Here is a 21,185-nt window from a genome sequence, read left to right as displayed (position 1 = left end):
GATTTAGGTATGAGAAGGAAAAGAGACACATGAAAAGATACACACACTGAACAAAATACCCAGTAAAGAATGTCATGTTCAGTGCTTAATCCAAAGGCAATGAAAATAAATAATACTGAAGAACTAAAACAATTCTGAATTGACACTGATGACTCATTAGAGTAATAATATTTTGTAGTATTTCCCCTAAATAACAGAAAGCAAAAAAGGCAGTCATCTGTTTTAATATTCCAAAGAGTCAAATACTCTGTTTTTGTAATCTGGAGAACCTATTTCTATAGGTTCTATTTCTATAGGTTTCTATTTCTATAAGGTATGAAATGTATAAAATAGTGAGTTTTAAGTTTCCTAGATTGCATTAGCTTTTGTAGGAATTTACCTAACACTTTCTACCACATTTCATGAAAACAGGTATTCTTGACTTCTGTTAATTATACAAACAGAGAGAAAATAGTAAAAAGGAGTTCAATATTATACTGCACTACAAACATTACTCTTGGAAAACACTGGGGAAAGGACTGAAATTCATTAAACTGCAGTCTTATCTTCTACAAATGTTTTCATAATCAATTATATTGATCAGTTTGGACTCCAAATTTTAAATTAATAAAAAATGTGTCGTGTGGTTATTTTTATAGATTATATATTTCAAAAGCTGAGTTTATATTTTCTTTAGAAACATAAAAAGCCCAGTTGAATTACATAATGTATATATAATTAAAAAGAAAATGGGCACAAAATAAAACAGAGGAAAAATATAATCAGAAACTCAAAATACTTCCAACATAACTTCTTGATGTTTACATTTCCAGTTATTCTGTCTGTAAACAAGAAATATGTACCAGAACAATTCTTTTTGTGAACAGCATCTCTCCAGCTCTGAAAGCAAAGAACAGACCTTGGGGTCCACAACATGACCAAGCATTTGGGTTAAAGGCCAGCCCTACCTGCATTGTGCTCAGATACTGCCTCTACACTCATACATGTGTAAGCCAGTTTTATAGGAACTGATCCCAGTGTATTTGCACTATGCCAGGGATTTTGCCAGCCAGGGACATCTCCTTCTGTACAAAAAGGTCAAGAACACACCAATATATTATCAAGAGGCAGAGTTCAGCCCTGTTCATTTCAGCATGTATTCAAACAAATGTCTGAGAAATACGGCCTGCTATGAGAAAACCAGGTTTTAAAGTATGAACAAGGACATTTAGTATGTAATTTTCCCATTTAAAAGAGATTATTAAAGGATAAGTGTATGCTATATATGCACTGTAAGATACCCTTAACGTACCTTGGATAGAAAATCATTCAAATATGCCATATTCATAGACTACTGAAAACAACAATTAACTTATTTTAGCTAGATAGATAAAATAGATAAAAGCAAATGCAAAGCACTGATATGTCTCAATAATATTTGGTCCTAAACATTGCCTAGCCATAATTGCTTCTAGTTAATATCCTAGTATTTTTATCATACCCTTGCAAGACTTTTGCCTTATATGTACATGAAAGAAAGCCAATTTTCTACTGCCAGTAACTAAATGTTACCGAAAACTCAATTATATAGCTAAACATAACAATCTTGTGGATTGTAGTGGGTTTTTTCCTCCCTTTCATCTTCTGCCCTTCACTATTTTTATTATGTGGACTGTAATAAATCATAATTGTTTTAATGCAGTCTAGTTATATATATATATACTATCTCATTTTAAACACAGGCATTCTAAATACAGGGGAAAATCTCTGTGCATTTCCAAAATTCACTTTCTGCTGCACATCTATTTTCTCTTGATAGCAAAAAAACCCCAAAAGACAACACCACCACCTCTTTATAAACAATATTTTAGAATAAAGAAGTTATGGACAGGTGGAGTTCCATCTCATCTACTACAGCTGCTTTTAGCAATAGTGTTATGAAAGTAATGTACTAAAGACCATACTTTTTTCTAATTAATTTTTTACTGCATTTTCACCAGGGAGATGGGAAATGGGACTCTAGGGAAGCTGACTACACATGCTAGTGGTAAGACACAACGTACAAGATGCGAACTGTTTGATATGTACAAAAATAAATTACTGAAACCAAACAATTTATGGGACAGTTCTACTTCTATATATTTCAACACTTGACCATAAAATCCAATGCACCAAAAATTTACATGTCAAAATACCATGAGCCACCAGAATAACATCAACACACATTTTAGTTTATCAGTATTTCTTAAATAAACACAGTAACAGCTATGTACTACTGATGTCAATATACTCCCACTCTGCACAATTACAGACCATCAGAACAACTGTTCATCACTCACTGAACACTCTCAGTCATCATGAACCTTCTCATATGCACAGACAAGGCCTCCAACAGCTAATGTCAAAGTAATCAGTCTTTGTCCCTGACACAAACTCACTCATATGTGCTGTGTCCTGAAAAAAAGTCTTTAGGGAAATACAGGAGAAAATATTCTACAGGCCCATAACACAAGTACTTTGTAGCATCTCTTCAATTTAATTATTTAATAAGAGCATAATTAGTGCCAAGTGTGTAGGAAAACCCTTAGATAGCAACCCCTCTGATCCTTCTGAGCAGGGCAAGAATTTTACAAGTAATCTAGGATCACAATCTTGTTTCTGAAAATAAGATCATCAGCTATTTACTGCTCACAAAATTCTGGTAAAAGGATTATAAGCCTTGCAGTCTTCATCATTCTCTCCAACATCTCACTGAAATCTTTTGGTTTCACTTCTATGATACGTGCAATTCAGTGACTGCTGTGTACAACACAGCCTTGACATTGATTACTAATACGGTATTGCAGCTACATCCCCATGGCAACTTGCTTGCAGATAATTTCTCAAGTCATATTTCTACCAGCCACAGGAGATGTCCTACAATATCACAGTCATGCCTAAAATATGTAATATTTATTAAAAAAAAAAGCAAACCACACCACTTATCGTTCCATTAAAATCCCACAACCCTTCTAGCTTGTGTAATTTATCAATTTTCTCACTTTTTCAGTTCCACCCTTCCTCTCTAGCAAACCAGTATTCATTACTCAGGAGCTGAAGCTCGCTTCCATCCAAAACCCAAGGAGACAGCAGAGGAAGGTGTGCAGTCCCTCAGACGCAGAAGTATTGAAACTAAATTTTGTGGATGGAAGAAGTTTGCAGCTAGGCAAGACAGAGGATTTCCTTCAACACTCTGAAATGATCAAATTTGTGGTCCACTTCGTCTGGTTTTCCTCTCATTTCCCGCCATCTCAATTCAATCTAGTTCACTTAATGGACAGAAAACTCTTCAACTTTTTTAGCTGAATCAGTCTTTCTCTGGCTATTGTGCTGCATATGACTTCCCCAGGAAATAAATGAGAATCAGACACGATACAAAAATGAGAGAGAAAATATAGCTGAGAGGCATACTTATATTAACAGTGAACAAGAAGATTGATTTGACTAGGTCTTACCTGCTTCCTAGGTACATCCACATTAAAAAAAAAAACAACTTTATGCTCATTCCAGCTAGTCCTATTTCACTAAAACATGACTCTCTTCTTTTAATTTCCTACATGCTGTTTGCTACTCTAAAAGGATCAATATTTTGTGTATTCAAAAATATGCAGGGAGCAGCTTGTTCCACTGTCAAGGAGGACTTATGGCATTCTCCTTCTCTGCACTTGTGTATAAACAAAATACACTAGAGTATATTAAAGCCATGTTCACATTTCCTCAGCTAACAAAAGTACAACCTAGTGCTATGACTTTCTGCCTCAGCTGCTGTAAAATTTTCAATTGCAAGAAAAACAAAAAATTTATTTTAAACTAATTTGTTCAATAATCAATTTTTTTAATGTATTATATACTGAGTGTAAAGTTTAAATACTTTTCTTGTGTTACTGTCCTCGAACAACAGCTTGAGTGCATAATACACTCACAAATATGTTTAAATTCTTCTAAGGCCGAGCTTCATATTTTAGTGTTAATAAGGATAGCTCAGCTTCTCACATCCAAACCTATCCAGTGATATTCATTATTATATAGTGCTTTTTGCTTCAGAGATATTTTCTGCTGTGGAGAAATTGAAAGCAGTTAACACCTGCATTTTGAAATTGAAATTTTAATTTGACATGAATCAAAAAGGCATTAAAATTAACAGACAAGCATGCTGCAAACAAAGCTGACAGTCATTTTTAGTATAAAACAGAGCAGCGTTTTTAATAGCATGAAAATACTGTTGACAGGCATGTCTTTATTCAATTAGCTCCTAGTTTCCAAGGGCAGAGTAGTGTGCACACATTCAAACTGCGTTTTCTAATTTTAGAGGCTTTGTATATTGAATATTTCAAACTACTTAGTATCCAAATCAATTTAACAGAATGCCACTTAAGATACTTTTCAGTTTTGGCTTTCAATAATTTATGTTGTATACCTCAACTCTGCTCATGACCTGATCCATAATTACATCCAAGCAGATCTCTTGGCCCTTTTTTGAAGTATTTCAGAGGAGTTCTACTTCTACATGTGCACATTTTTGTATGCCTCTCAGTATTATAAAAGTTTCATGCCAATCCATCTGCATATCCTAATTACTTCTGTGGCTAAAATAGCAGGTAAAACTGGCACTTACTCTTCAATGGTTACAGGGCACTTCTCCGCTCCTCCTTTTCCAAGTGATCTGCCAAATCAAACCTACTGCCTCTTTAGCTGCTGGGAAACAAAAACAAAAAACCCACACACACGTCAGAATTCAAGGAACTGAGGGAGAGGGCATTTTACTAAAAAAATCTCTCAGGGAAAGGAAAGAGCAGTGTAATGGTGGTATTAACACCAACTTTTTCTCATAACGGCTAACAAGAATGTCTGAACAAAAACTCCCTTCTCAGGAGTGCTGTGGGGGGACACAGAGTTAACATCTTTAGACAACAAGAACCAAAAAAACCCCACAAAAATTATATTAAAAATATAAAAATAAACATAAAACTAGCTCAATTGTTTGTCTTTTTACAAACTGTGAACCATCAATAACTCAACAATTTATTATATTTTTCTAATGCGTTCTCCATTGGTCAACTGTATTAAAGGATTAGCCAAGGTTTTTCTACCACCATATTAGTATCTTTTTTTTTTTTTTTTGTTTGCAAATGCAAATGTTTACCCCTTGATACAGAATTAGGCTTCTTTGAAAACACTTTTACTTTATTTCTTTTTTCATATAAAACCTGAAAATTTCCACTGCAGAAAATGCAATTAAAAAAAGAGGCAATTGTAAGAAACACATTTTCTGAAGTACCTGAAAGCTGCTGATTGCTTAGCATTCCCCAGAGGTTTCAGTAAGCAATGCAGTGCTAACATTGGCTATTCAACAGAGTTATTAATAGCTGTGATTCTAGCACAAATAAAATTTGCTGGTATTATTCCTATAAAACTAGTGTGATGAAGCACCTACAATTTACAGTAAGCCTTATTTACAAGACACCAGATATCTTAAAAAATTAAAGTTTAAATAGTTGTTTCAAACATAATATATGTTAGACATGCCCCTGTGTTGAGCACAATTCTGTTTCACAAAGTATGTAAAATGCATCATGACTAAAACATGAAATAGGAACAGTTTGCTTTCTAAAAGTCAGTATCATTCTCAGATCTCTTGTCAAGACCACACCAGCTACAAAATGTTTTTCTACTCACAGCACCTGGTGGTGATACAGACAGACAACATGAAGACCCCTGTTGCACTACACAATCACTCCTTACACACTGCAAGGAGGCAGCCCCTGTACTGCATAGGTGGAAATGTATTAAAAATGTATTTTTGAAGAGCAACTTTCCCTGGATGAAAATGGCTATTATTTGTATGTTACAAGCAGAAAAATAAGGCATGTCAAATTTCATGGGGTAAAATCTATGTGCAAGAAGCAGTCAGATAAAATGAGATCTGAACCTCTACTCACTCTACTTGAGTAACTTTGCACAGGACAGAAAAAGAGATTAGCTGTTACTTGCTTCATATCTTTACAAGGCTACAATTAAATTTTTATCAAGAAAATATTTTTTAATTTATTTTTCATTGGCAGTAATATTTTTTTAAACTTTCTCTTATTCACATTTGTATTCTTGCACTGCAGGAAACCTGAATTTAGATGAGAGATCCTGTAAAAAAAAAATCCTCTTTTCTGAAGATAGAGTACTTAATCAAGTGCTTAATTAATTTGCCTTCCTCATCTATTTCAATTTAATATTATAATTCTCATCTCCAGAATGACACCTGCCAGTACAGCTGTTTTACTTGGCATTTCTGTCTATGCTCAAGTCCTGCAAAATGAAAACAGAGTTGGAGTTGGGACAAAATGGAGGGGTACAAACCAGGACATTACTGGAGTTGTTCCATGCTCTGACTCCCAGGGCTACTCCAAGAAAAATAAAATATTATTGCTACAATATTGCAGAAGAGACCTGGGAGAAAATGTCAAAGAATAGAAAGGGTGAAATACTTTTGTGTCTTCTTTTTCTGAACTCCTAGAGGAAAAAAGGCAAGCAAATTTGCAAATCACCAACAGAACAACAGAAGGGGCAAAGTAAGGCTACAGGGCTACCGAACAGTTTTGCCATGAGATCACAGGGAAAAGCACAAGTGAGATATGCTGCAAGACTCCTGTCTTCTACTGTACATAACACAGGGTGATTATAAGAAAGGTGGTGACAAATCTTTTACTAGGGACTGTTGATATCAGAAAAGAGATAGTGATTTTAAACTAAAAGAAAGTAAATTTAGACTGGATGCAAGAAGCTTTTTACAGTGATGTGGTGAAAAACTGGAGCAGGTAGTTCAGAGAGGTTGTGGATGTCCTACCCCTGGAAACATTCAAGATAAGGTTGGATAGGACTCTGAGCAACCTGATTTAGTTGAAGATACCCCTGCTCATTGCATGCAAGTTGGACTCGATGACCTTTAAAGATCCTTTCTAACCCAGTCATTCTATGATTTTGTGATTCCATGATCTCTATGGAAGAAACTGCTTACCCTTAAGGAAAACTTTGATAATGAACTGGTTCAGGAAATGAAATTAAAAAAATGTTATCAGAAGAGTTGTCAAGAAGATCAGTAGCAAGTGAAGTGGTAGGACATTACAGCAGCTCAGCGGATTTAGAAGGCCAAGACAATTTGTTTAAATGATAAACTGTAAAAGAACAATCTGAAAAGGCTTCCTTCAGCATTTTGGTATTTTCTTCTTGTTTTATATCAGCAAATGATGAAAACAGAGTGGGCTAAGCAATCTACCCAATAAACCAAGCTCTTAACACTCAATCTCCAGTGGCTGGACCCTGGACCTCAGGACCTACCCATCTGCCACCTGTATTCCAAATAAAGTTGTATATCTTTTGCAGTAAGAGGACCTGAATTAAGATTTGTAAACAATTTAGAAACTGCATAACCTGCTCTTTTTTCAGCTTTTAAATACAAAATACTATAAGGTTCATTTGGCAAATTTTTTTTTAAAACAATTTAATATTGTTTTACATAATACATAAAATAAATTATGTATTTATGTTCTTGAGCTTTAGTAAAATAAAGCATCTTCCTTTCACTATCTTATTTCAATCAAATAGAGAAACATTTACCTTCTCACAGTGACAGCAAGAGATATGAGTTCATAACTCTGTTTACAAACATTAGGGTAATTCCTGCAGGTTTTTTGAGTTGAGGTCAGTGATTTATCTGTTTTTTCTAAAATGACAATGGGCTCCACAATTTTTGCCAGACACTCTTGCAGCATCAAGCATCAGCTGTCTGGTTTTTAGAACAACCCACTAACTTTGCTTATTTCTGTCTGGTCTCCGGCTTGCCTTCCTCATCCTGCATCCTTTCTTTGCTGTGTAAGAATTTACTGATATTATAATCAAGACTAGAAACTTACCCTCCAGAAATGGCTTAGCTTTACCAGTGCATATTTTATTTTTGGGCAGAAATAAAAATCTTATTCAGTTATTTCAGGTACCAATTACTTTATTTGAAAACATCCATGGGTTCTGTCTCTTAGAAGATGCTGAATGTTCTGTATTCCTACAGATGCCTTTCATAATCTTGCAATTTGTGTAATTCTTAATGAAGAATATAGCTAGTATGAACTGTCCATCTGCTTTTTATAATTATTAATATTTTCTCAATTGTTCTGGTGAAAATTACAGTGTAGAATCACAACTCCAGTTACAATACACCTAATTATAATCTCTGCTAACAGAATGGTCCCCTGGAAGTCTAATATGTTTATAAAATCTGGGTACAGGAGAAAGAAAAACTATTTAACTAGTGCTTGCTAAGGAAAGGCTGCTTATGTATACATCAGTCCTGCCAGTGACTAACAGAGATAGCTTTTAGGAAACAAACTTCTGGGATCCAAATTAAAATGCTGAAATGCTCTTTCTGAAAGGGTTATTTAAATTATTTATTAAGTCATGTCTCCCAATATACAGACGTTATTATTACTAGGGAGAAACAAACACTGTATGTGTTTATTCCTGTCACTTATGATTAAAGAAAAAAAAAACAAAAAACAAGTGTGTGAAACAATTCAGTACATATTTTGACCAAGTGCTGGACAAAATAGGGTGCAATCAAAGCCTTGACTTGAACTGTGACAGGCTTTGTTCCTTGAGTGGCTCCAGTAATTGCAGCGGGTTTACTGGAGAAACAGGCTAAAGCTCACTGTACAGAACAGAACACACAGCACTAAATTTTGTGGTCTGCTACACACCCCTGAGCAGAGCAGGAGTTATATTTTAACTCATATTCCAATTGTGCCAACAAAAAAAGCTCCTGGCAGATTAAGAAAAGAAGTAAAGTTCAACACTACTTTCTGTGTCTTGAAGAAAATACAAGATACAGATAACAATTTAAAATAATATGACATATATTATCATGTAAGTTTGAAGTTAGCAAGACAAGGTTTTTCATTTTTCTCTAATTCTTCCCTGAGATACAGCAGAGTAAGATCACTAAGATCATTTTCCTTTAGCAAAGCTTAGGGTTGGAAGCTTTCAGGTCTCTGTTAGGTGCATACATCCCCCAGTGCAATGTTCTTGTTTCTATACTTAGCTGGAATCCCACTGAGCAAATGGATTGCATGTGCAAGAGCAGAACAAAATCAGGCTTTTAGTGTGACAAGTTTTCTCCCTACACTGGCTGGGAGAAAAGAAAGAAGATTTGAAGTATAAAAGAATAAATATAAATCATTTCAGGGAATATATTTACCCGGTAAACGTGCAGCAGGTTTTAGAAAGCCATTATCTAAAGTTTACACATGATTAACATTAACTATACACTTATGCTACATAAAACCATTAAATTTCAAGAAGTACAGGAAATAAACAAGTCACTTACAAGCTAAGTAAGTCACTTAACTCTCTTTTCAGTGTAGTTTAATCACTGTGAAAACAGAACAAATAAAATTAGCTACCATCTGACATCAGTATTTTTAAATTCTCAGAGCAAAGGAAAAAAACCAAAGTACATTGATGTAAAGTGCACTGTAACCTCCCAAACCTTTAGGCTGTTTTTGCATTCCATGCACAGGAAACTTTAAATCCAATGGCACTTTGGTGCCTTATGCTATGACACTGAGACATGAACACATGGTGTAAGTAGATTTCTAACTCCGTGGATACAACGCCCACATGGCCTGGAAAAACCTGTGATTTACAACACTGTAAAAGAAATTAAGGCAATGATCTACAAAAAACTTTCTATGTAATGACTCAAACCAAACATAATTCTGATTAAGTATTTTGCCTTGAGGTACTCAATGACTTCTGCAGCTCTGTCTTTTTTGGAAAACTAGTCTTCAGGAATCACAGGCCTCTTTTTCCAATGGTAAAGTCTGGAGTAAGGAAGACATTAGTGGAGGAGAAATTAGGGAAATTTTAAATAATCGGGACATACATAAGCCCATGAAACCTGATAGAAAGAACCCACAAGTACAGTGGGAACTGATGTTATTGTGTGGTAACCAGGAGAGGTTCTTGAAGACTGAAAGAAAGTAAGTATCACTCCAAAATTCAAGAGGAAGAAGGGGAAAGATCCAGGAATCCATAGGTTGATCAATCTCACCTCCACCACTGGAATGGTGATGGAGGATCTAATACTAGAAAATATTTCCAGAAACATGAAAGACAATAAAACTATCAGGAGCAGTCAGCATTTATGAAGTGGAAATTGTGGTTAATCAACCTGATTCCCTTTAATAATGAGGAGACCAGCTTGGTGGCTGAGGGGGGAGCAGCTGAGGGGAATGAGCCTCCCTCATCCTCATCAGGGAGGCTTTTGACACTGCTGTAACATCTTCACAGACAAGCTGATGGAGTATGGGTTATGTAAGTGCAGTGAGGTGGATTGAAAACTGGCTGATGGGCCAGGCAGAGAGGGTTGTGGTAAGCAGCACAAAGTGCAGCTGGAAGCCAGTGCTGTACCCCAGGTGCCAATAGTGGAGCCACAGTACTATTGAGATCTTCAAAAATGACCTGAAAAATGGGACATGGTCCACTCTTCTGGGGATTGCAGATGGTACAAAACCAGTGGTGGGTGGGGGGAGTGAGAGATGAACCAGATGGTTGTACTGCCACTCAGTAGGATGTCAACAGGCAGGAGAAATGGATAGAGAGTAATGTCAGGAATTTCAGGAATTTCAGCAAGAAAAAACACCAAGTCCTGCAACTGGGAGGAATATGTTCACACAAATGACAGAAAAAAATATTTAATGCCCAATTCCCTTAGATAGAAGTATGGTCTATGCTAGAAGTATGCTAGATGGTCTCTTGTACAGTCAACAGTTATCATGCTTGAATTCAAACACAGGAAAGTAATCTTGGTTTCTGCTGTTCTATGACATTTTTTTGTCACATATCGAAAATTTTCAAGTGACTAAAATCCCCCAGGCAATGAATGCTAATGAGTATAATGATTCATGTAATGACATGACTTAGCTTTACCCTTCAAGAGCTGCTGCTCTGTCTACAGACCAAACATAAGCATTCTCTTGATACAGAAATTGTAAACTAAATGTGCAGCCTAGCAGGGAATTCCAGGGACTTGCCCACAGGTAAAATCTTCTATATAGCTCTGATGATGCAAACCCTTAGTGTAAAATAGACTATATGGCTGAACTGAATGATTTCTCTATATCATAGATTTTAGACCTTCAAGAAAATGTTGTACCAAGAAAGGGCTAGGTGAACAGTTCTGATATTAACAGTACAGTTAGACAGTAATACAAAATGCTTCAATTTCTCTGTGTAAGTTCTTTAGAATTAAACATCCTAACACAGTTCAGGCAGGCATTCTCAGCAGTAATGCCAATAAATAAGCACAAACTGGTAATTTCTCTATCAACTTTTTTACACGTTTTCATACATCATGAACACTTGCTGCTGTTTCTTGCGCTCCTATTAGTTTACTTTCACATTATGTCTAGATAGGGGTGATCTCAGCATGTAATACAGCTGGTCCCAATGAAATGTTATCATTCAGTTATTCTACAGAGATCTTTACAACACACAGTTTTAAAGTACAGATTCTTATACAGTGTTAACTCATATGCAAAGAAATGTAAGAGGCCACCAAGTGTGCTTTGTAAATTACTTTACAAAACCTTTTGAACAAGTGTAATTTGATGTTTAATACAAGCATAAATAGTGTAAGATTGGCTGCCATTTTGACAGCATATATATAATTCAGCTCAAGGAGTGAGGAACAAATAATTTGATGCAAGGCTTGTGCAGCAAGGATACCTGCAATGCCTAGCACTTTAGCCTAAAAATGTTTTAAACTGTGTGGTCTAGACTGTTTTGAATGCTATAGACAGATGCTAGCACTTGAATTTTATCTTAACTTTGCTTTAGTTGAGTTTGATTAGCGACCACTAGGTAACAAACTAGCCCTTATCTAAGTGCATATAAAGCCCACAAACTGGATCCTGGAACAGCCTAACAAGAACCCCAGACAGATTTCTTCCTCCTTCTCTGGGGCTGCAGTGAGGATACAGAAAGTTGATACTACAGGGCCAATGGAAACAGAAGCATCTCCTGGTGGCTGCTGTTGACCTTGCAGAATCTCTGGGACACGATAAGATTTTCTGGTACACACTTAAGCCTCCAGCTTTATAGAAGTATAACTGCAATGGATTTTGCATTGAGGTTTGACATCTAGATGTTTTATAGCAAATAACAGAATTGTAAATGGCAGTAAAGGTTTAAATCTGATGCAGATATTATTATTTTACCCTAATTTCTACTTTCCCTAAAACAAGATTTACTTCAAAGAATTCAGAAAAAGGTAAGCAAAGACTTATTAATGGATGTAGTCAAAGCTGGCTTTCTAAACTTCTTTCAATCTCAAGTGCACAATTGTTCTGTTGAGAGAAGCATTTCTACTAAAAATGTCGATCTGATACACGAAAATTAAATATTATCATTTTTTTCTATATAGCAGGAAAAAAAATCCTTTAAAAAATGTTCTGTAAAGTTTTCAAAGATCTTTGTGTAAATCCACAAACTGTATACTTACAATCTCAAAGTTCCTACATCTTATTTTCACAAAGGCTGCGATGCAGAAGGAAAGGACTACTCATATCAATTTAGGCTTGAATAATTAGGGGACAGGCTCCAAAATAATTCAAGATTATTTTAATAAAGATCACTTAGATAATAACTAAATAACATTATATAAGGTAGAGCTAAAAATGCTTTCATGTTGCTAGAAAAGACCATCTGCAAGGATAGTTAACTCGCAAGGGTGGCTAACTGGGATAGCTAACTAAACACAATTAGTCATTAAAGAGGTTAAGTTGTCTTAGTTCTGCTTTCTTATTTTCCTTATTATTTTATACTGTTGCACTTTTTTTCTACCACACAGCAATCTTCATTAATTTTCCAGTGTTTTCCATGCAGTCCTAAAATTATATGAAAAATAAAGATCTGCAAGGAAGATTGCTCAGTGACTTGACATGGTGCTCTTCAATAGCTGTCACCATTCTAATCTTGAGGATGTGGAAATAGCTCTCATTTTTGTGTTAGGAAACTGACATTTCAAATAACAGATGAGATTCCTTGTATATTCACGGTATCGCTTCCCTTTTCTTTGCTACAGTTATGGCACATCCTGTTCCTATTTAAACAGTGTGCAAGTCAGATGGAGGAATCTGGTAATGAGTTTTCTTTTTAACTGAACATAGAGTTGCAGTTGGGATGCAAACGAGATATCAATTTGAATCCACAACTTGGAAGTTAACCTATCCTCACTCATAGCATATATTCTAACACAGAGGCAGCTCTCAGTAGAAGCAAATGCTTTTGCTCAAGCAGTTTCCCAAATAAGAATCTTAAGACATTATGTCCATAATTTATGATCAAAAAGAAGGGACAAAATGTTGACCAAAGACTTGAATAGCCAGTAACAATATGTGCTGGGGAAAAAAAATATGCAAAAGAAGAAAATAGTTACTTTTTTCAATACACGTTCTGTGGTGCTTAGAAGAGACCTATCTGCATAGGTACCCCAAATAATTAAAGTACACATTAAAAAAATAAAATAAAAACACGACGCTGCAAAATGTATTAATGTACCTCTATATTATGTATCAATTCACAATTGTTTAGTTGATTTTTAAGTTAACAAACAAGGATGGCCATTCCTCTCTTGAGTATTTTAACTCCAGCAACAGTGTTCCTCCAAGCTTGAAAAAAAAATAAAACACACAAAGCTTGTTCCAGCTTCTCTTGCTGTCTGGATGGGTCTCTCCATAAAGTGATTCTCCATCACTGAAAATCATAATTTATTCTATGTCAAGTCCCAAGGTTTAGCCTTATAGCTCCACAGAGTAAAAAATCTTCAATCTTAATTTCCCTCATAAGGCAGATTCTAAAGGCATTCCCTGTTTCTACCAAAAATGTAATTCTTTCTGATCCAGAAAACCATTCCTTGCCCTCAGCTTACATCCCCGTCAGAGCCAGATATTTCCATCTCTCAGTATAACTCAAAGATAAATGCCCTGGAATTATACAGCCACATTTTTGCATCTGTGACTGAAATTGCTCAGGAAAAGAATTTGACATTCTTTTTGCAAAAGCCAGAGAGGCTGCTGGTTCACACAGCATGAAGCTGACTTGAGCTCAATGAGAAAATAGTCTGCCAATTTCAAAATCTTCCCAACCACCTACTAACTCCTCCTCTCTGCCCCACCTCAATGATTACTGCGAAGTAGTTGAGTCAATCAATCAAGTTTATAATTTTGTAAGTTATTAGAGGATTCTCAGGTACACCACATCCCGACTATCATGTCTGAAATTCATTAGTCTGCAATGTTTTGAGCAAAATAGTGCAAGCTGAAAATTGCAGAATACATAAGAATAAAACTGGAAAAAATAATTATCATGTGCTGCTTGATGTTAGAATAGCCCTTCAATATGTATAATTATAAGACTATTTTTTGTTTCATCTGTGTTTAAATTATATTCATCCCATGGAGGGCATGTTCTAAGAAAATTTCCATTCACTCATGGAACTAAGTTTCATTGGCTTCAAAGTATTTATTTTCTCTCAACTGTATCATTACTTTCATGTAGCTGTCAGCTGAATATGCTCAAATATGTAATTTTAGGCTGTACTATAAAGAAATCTCTGAATAGGACATCTTCCCAGCAGATTTTTTAACTGACAGCTAATGGGAAGTAAAATTACAGCTACAGCCTGTAGCTCTGTCCTGCTCAGTCTTACAATAAATCTCATACTAAGGTCACCTCCCTCAGTCCATCTCTGTTGTTGTAGAAAGCAACAACACCACAGCCATTAATGTGTCCCTAGCTATAATTTTGACAATTTTGACAGTCAAGTCCCTAAAGTTTATCAAGATGTTGTTGAAATTGCAGTTATCAACTTATAATACTTTTTATCTCCTCTACTTCAGTACCAAGAATTATCAATAAATTTCTAGAAATACTTCTTTATTTTAATTGACATAAATAATGCTTATATGTATTTACTGATATAATGTAAATACATACATGTATGTCAGGCACATTGAAAGAAATTAAGTTTTATTTACAAAACTATGAAAGGCTGGAGACTAAGTATGATACAATCACTACAGTTAAACAGAAACACATTTTGTTCTTCATAGAGAAATAAACCTCTGATAATTATTTATGTATTTCCTTAGAGCCCAGAATTCCTGGCAAATTAACAGCATTGGAATATTTTGTCCAGATAAGAATACTCGGTTCAATGGATTAAAAAAAAAAAACCACAACAAACCAAAACAACAAAAAAACCTAAATGCTTCTGTTAAAATCCATGTTAGCCTTAATTACCACTAGGAGTTTATTTATTTATAGCCTCAGATATTCAGATATTTTTACTAGAAGGAAAATACACTTATACTGCTAGAAATATTAGTAACTAAGAATGCTTACTGCAAATTCACTTTCAGGTTAACCAGGAATATTTTTGTTATTTTTTCTGTTTAAATAGCATAGTGAAATGACAAAATAATATTAAAATCCTGGCTCTACTTCCAATAAAGTCATAATTTTTTTAAAATAAGAATGGAGGAAATGGTTTTCACTTAATGATGTTCTGACGTAACAAAAATATTTGTCATACAAAATGTTGTATTGATCTTTTAGCAACTGTGAAAAATCAAAATATGGTAAAAAGCCCAGCACTGTATGATTGGTTTTCATTCCATTAATTTGTGGACCCATCATAAATAATTAACAAATATTGAATTTTTTTTGGCAGTAGAGTTCAATTCAGATAACATCAGAAGCATCTTCCTGCTTATTTTGATACTTCTGCATACAGCCCTTTTCTGAAAATCAGAATGTAAAACTGAGGAGCTCCTAAGAAGAGCCTTTCCACACATCTTTTGTTATTTGTGCTAGAAACAAAGTGACAGTGCTGCATTTCATTTTCTGGTTTCTCAGAAATACAGCAAAGTTTTACATTCAAACAATAAAGCAAACTTTAAGATTAAAAGTTAGGTACTATAAATATTTATTTTATACTCATGACACTTTGTCCTTTTTTTTTTTTTTAATGGTCTATCTTATTTTAAGCAGTGTCTATACAGCAGTAGAATTATGCAGTCTCATGGGACCTCTTTTCAAAGTAAGGATGAGGAGGTCAGGTTATTCAGGTACTTGTCCAGTCAAGTTTAGCATATCTTTAATGTGGAGATTGCACACCATATTGGGAATTCCGTTCCACTATTTGATTGTTCTCATTCTATTTATGTTTTTCTGACCAAACTTTCTCATGCACCATCTGTACCCATTGTATTTTGCTATATTGTCATGCACCATTAAGAATCCATCTCCATCTTCTCTGTACACTGTCATTTAGTACCTGAAGAGAGCAATAAGACCCTCCCTGCAGCTTATCTTCTTAGGACTGTACAAACCAAGCTCTCTTAACCTCTCCTCATTCATCCTGTACTCCAATCACGCCCACTATCTCAGTAGATTCTTGAGTTTGCTCCAAGACACCAATGTATTTTATGTAAATGGAGTGCTCAAACTGCACACAATACTCCAGATGCAGTCCCACAAGTGCTTAATAGAAGTAGAGGTTTACCCCTCTCAGCCTACTGGCTTCTTTCATACTAATATTCTGCAGAATGCAATTGTCTTTTTCTTGGCTTTCTTTACCAAGACCTGCTCATGACCTTCTCTGCAAAGATGTTTTCTGCCCTGCTGGCACCAAGCCCATACTGCTGCACGGCAAATTATTCTAACCTAGATCCAAGACTCAGCATTCACCTTTGTTGAAATTCATGAACTTTCTGTCAGTTTGACCTTTTTAATGTCCTTTGTCATTAAATCTCTGCCCCACTGAGCAATGGGTCCAATTTTCCTAGGCTGCCTTTCGGTGCCAATGTACTCACAAAAGTCAGTCTTGTTTCTTTTATAGTTCTTGATCCAACTGAGCTACTGCTTTCCTAAACTCACTTCTACATGCTTGGGCAATGTCTCTGTCAGAAGCAACCAGGAAGCCTATCCCAGATTCTACCTTCTGTGTGCATTCTAGTTTTGTTTATCTTCAGTCAAGATTCTGCTGTTCACCCCTATGGGTCTTCTGCAATACCTGTGTGGCTTCTTTCTGCATGCTGCCATAGACCACTCTGACTGATGACATTGTCTTTAAAGGTCAATCAGATCCCCATGGTGCTTCTGTTCTCCAGTTCAGACTCTTATGGGATCCTACCATGAAGATCTGTGAACAAGCCAAAGGTGTTTTTTCTCCCCAAGTCTGTGTGATTCTATTTGCCTTGGTCATTTTGGTTTTTTTTTCAGAATTTTAAACTTTGGAGTCTTGTGGTCACTGCACTTAAAGGACTTTCCTATCTTCTTCCCTATCTTTAAATATGTGTATATATATATATAGCCTTTTTTTTTTTTTTGTGTGTGTGTGTGTGTGTGTGTGTGTGTATGTGTGAATAGCAGCTGTTCAGAACATCTGCTGTAACTGACCTATTGATTACTTGTGTCAAGAAATTGTCTTTAACACACAACAGGCATATCTTGCACTCTGTCATGTTATATTGCCCTTCCAGCAGATACCAAATTTGGTAAGATTTTCCATGATTTTTCTAGTCATGAGAAAGCTGGAAGGGCAGCTGGTCAGAGAATTTATCCACTCTCTCCATTTGGGCATGTGGTTTGCAGCAGATGCCTTCCATTATGTAACTGAGGCTGGTCTGTCCCATGGCCATTACTGATGCCATGGGACGGCTCTTTACTGGCTTGTAACTGCACCAAGATGAATCTCTGTGCAAACAAGCCACTCCTTAGCACAGATGAATACAGTGACTGCTAACATAAAATGTCACAGTGCTCATGCGTTAAGAAAAGAACTATTCCGGCACTAATTAACTTGCCTGAATCTCAAAGACTGTTCTAGCTTCCAAACACTTCTGCAATTCAAACAATTCATTTTAATCCTAGAACCCTATAGAAATAGAAACCTCAGGTGCTGGGTTTTTTTCTTGTTTTTGATCCACAGCTTAAATGCCATGAAATCACATATATTTTTTTCTTGTCTCTCAGTGGACAGAAACATCAAAACTTTTAAACCTATTTCACCATATAAAATGACAGGTAACATTTTACTCAGGGGTGTTACAGAGTTAAACACAAGTGACATTTGTATCTACTTCTATGTATGACTAAAAAATACAGAACCATTCATTTAGTCTAAACTGGTTTGCTAAATCCTACCAGGTATATCACATACTTAAACTGGCTTTTTAAAATTTGTTATACCACTGTATTTTCTTTAATTCACTCAACCCCCCTCAAGTGGCAGGCAGGTGGTCAGCTAAAGAAATAAAAAGTATGATGGAGGTTTAGTTTTAGTGGTTTGCTTTTCTTAAATAAAATATTTTTCAGTATATATATATATATATATAATTGGGATGACAAATTTGGATTTGTATAACACAAGAGAATAAATAAAAGGCAATCTAAACAGCAATAAATACATGGCCCACTGTATCTTTATACTGTCTCATACAATGCATGTGCAGATATTCTCCCCTAAGAAGCACACATAGATACTTTTTTTTCCAGCTTCTCTTTCATTCCCCTTTTCACAGTAATTAAAAAACACTGATGCCTTTCATAATAGAAATCTGCATTATCAAGATGGTGACTTTTGTTTTGATGCCTCAAAGTTTTTGTAACTCTTACTGAACTAAGCTAACCCAGAGCACTAAATTATCAGAGGTCGGCTTTGGGAGAAAAAAAAAAAAAAAAAAAAAAAAGACTACTTTTAATTTGGTTTCTGAGTCTGGAAAGTACAATGAAATAATGTTTAGATCTCTCTTGAATGCAAAAGGAAAAATCCTCCTGATGTTATTTTTAAATTTCAGCTGGAATTCTAAAATAAATTTTTCATTGCCAGAAACTGGAGCTTGAGAAAGCACACATAACAGGGGAAGAAAACACTGATGGAAAGTTTTTCTCTTACACATTTTAGGAGGAGCTGACTAGCCTACAGGCCAACTGATTCTTCCAGAAAAGATCTTCTAAAGTAAAAAACAAGAACAGTGACAAAATGGAAAAGGGCCACAAAATGGAAAAGGGCCAAAAATATTTATACAAAGTGTATAAATGCATCAGTTCCTCCTTTCTTCTCAGGCTTGCCCCATATTTAATTTGCTGCTCATTCATCTGTGCAGGCTGGAACACACAGTCCCAGTCTTTGCTGTATGCTTACATTCTGTCTTGAATGACCAACACCCCCTGCATGAGGATCTGGAATTTGCTGCCATATAAATATTTGGTTTGTGGACTGGACTTTGCATCTGGGCTAAAGAGATAGCGAGCACGGCCACAGTTTTAACTGCACCCAAAATACATGTTTAGAACAGACAAGTCTACTCTGAACTCTAAATACAGAATAGGTGAACCCCATTAAGATCCTCCCTGGGGTTCTGCAGCACCTTCAGAGGCATTGTTAGTGGATAAGAAGCGTGAAGATCACAGCTGAGGAAGCTGGATTGATTCAGCTCAAAAATGTTAAGTAGGGAGAGAAGGATCACTACAAGTTAGCTCAAATAAAGCTGGAACTGTAACCAAGAATGAAAGAAAAATTATTTTGCATGCTCTTCAGTGCACTTCTTTACCATATCTGCTAAAAACACAGCCATAAGCAAATCACCTCAGTCGCTTCTGAGTCCACAGATCGTCCTATTTATAATGAACACAACTTGCATGACTTTAAATGCTCAGTAGAAAGCAGTGTACAGTAATAAGTTCACTGAAGAAAATAAAATTATCTCACATATACATTTCTTTATTAAATACATTGAACAATAACGAAGCTTATCAAATGTGAGATGCAAAGTGTAGCAACCATGCAGAGAGGTCAAATTATGTAGGCTTAGCCCTCTGTGTGTTTGCTTCTTTGGACTCACTCTAAATTACAAAAATAAAAATTAATAATTTATTGCACCTATACAGGAATACAAATTCTCATTCAACTAAGCTAGCACACGCTTCTTGTGGTTTGCTTTATTCTGAAAAGGTTATAAAATATTAACAAAGGCATCAAAAGAAAATTAAAAAAAAGCAGTTTTACTTTTACGTCATTGATATACTCACTTGAACACTCCACAATAAGTAAAGGGTAATGTTAATCATGTTTTCCCTACTTAGAAAAGATCCACAGCCACTTGGGCGTAATTACAGCCATATGAGTAAGAAAATTTTCTCTTGTTCTTAAGGCTCACCATTAAAGGAATAGTGTTCAATTCCTCTTTAAGAACAAATTTCACAATCTGCTGCTGTCATAATTCCAGAAACAAGGTATATGTAAAACAAAAAAAAATCCCTTCAAAAGGTAAATAATATTTTTTTTTGCTTTAACTTTAGTTTTTCCCCAGATTGTATCCTGTAACAGAAATAAATATTTATTTTGTCATCATAATATCTTTTTAACATCTAAGACTGCATAACAGCAAAGTAAACAATCACATTGCAGGACAACACCTGAAAATACAACAGCACACAAGATTCCGTTTATGTATTTAATCTAGCTCATAAAACCGAGTTCAAGACAAAAATATCCTCCACTGGATAACCCATCCCCTCTCTGCAGCTTTTCTTATGTGCATTCATCATACATGACTTTAATTTGTGTGACAGCTGCTGTGAAATGAGGTTATTAGAGAAATATTCTCAAAAGTGATGCTACTTGCTGAGAGAAAACAGCGTGGTATTTTTGCTTATTTGGACAAAGCAAAGTATCGTGTGTGTAATACTAATTCACCAAAGTTACAAAACATAGATATAAATGACTATTTGTTTCGATTAATGTTAATTATTTGAATAGGCTGAAAAAGTCCTTCAGATTTAGCTGTACAGAACAGAGAATACAGAATCAAACTAAAATTGGAGTCTCTCTGTGTACAACATCACCTGTCTCCTTGTTGTCCATACACATAATAGTGGAAAACATGGAATTGGGAAAAGGTCACAAGAGAAGGAAAAAATGCAATTTTTTCATAAGTCGCTTATATCTGAACATGCACAAGTTTCTATCCATCTATGTGTATCCATGATAAATTCTACATCAATTTTACGCAGGTTTTGCCTTCAGACTGTATTTATATTCCTACATATAAATAGCT

General features: G+C 35.4%; 1 protein-coding gene across 12 annotated transcripts in view; it reads right to left on the bottom strand.

Annotated features, from left to right (window-relative positions):
• CDH18 (cadherin 18) overlaps positions 1-21,185 on the bottom strand; it is a 499,122-nt gene that overhangs the window by 172,989 nt on the left and 304,948 nt on the right. For 6 of the 12 annotated variants that reach the window (XM_064427840.1, XM_064427862.1, XM_064427887.1 and 3 more), the window contains one exon: positions 4,634-4,713. The exons of 2 other annotated variants lie outside the window; for them this stretch is intronic. The gene's annotated coding sequence lies outside the window, so the exon portion shown is untranslated. The remainder of the gene's footprint in view (positions 1-4,633; positions 4,714-21,185) is intronic. 4 more of the 12 variants (XM_064427851.1, XM_064427870.1, XM_064427894.1 and 1 more) reach the window with 1 other exon arrangement.

This window comes from Passer domesticus, chromosome 1 (genome assembly GCF_036417665.1).
Source record: "Passer domesticus isolate bPasDom1 chromosome 1, bPasDom1.hap1, whole genome shotgun sequence".
NCBI classification, from domain to species: Eukaryota; Metazoa; Chordata; class Aves; order Passeriformes; family Passeridae; genus Passer; species Passer domesticus.
The sequence above is the reverse complement of the archived record's forward strand: the minus strand, read 5'-3'. Positions and strand labels throughout refer to the sequence as shown.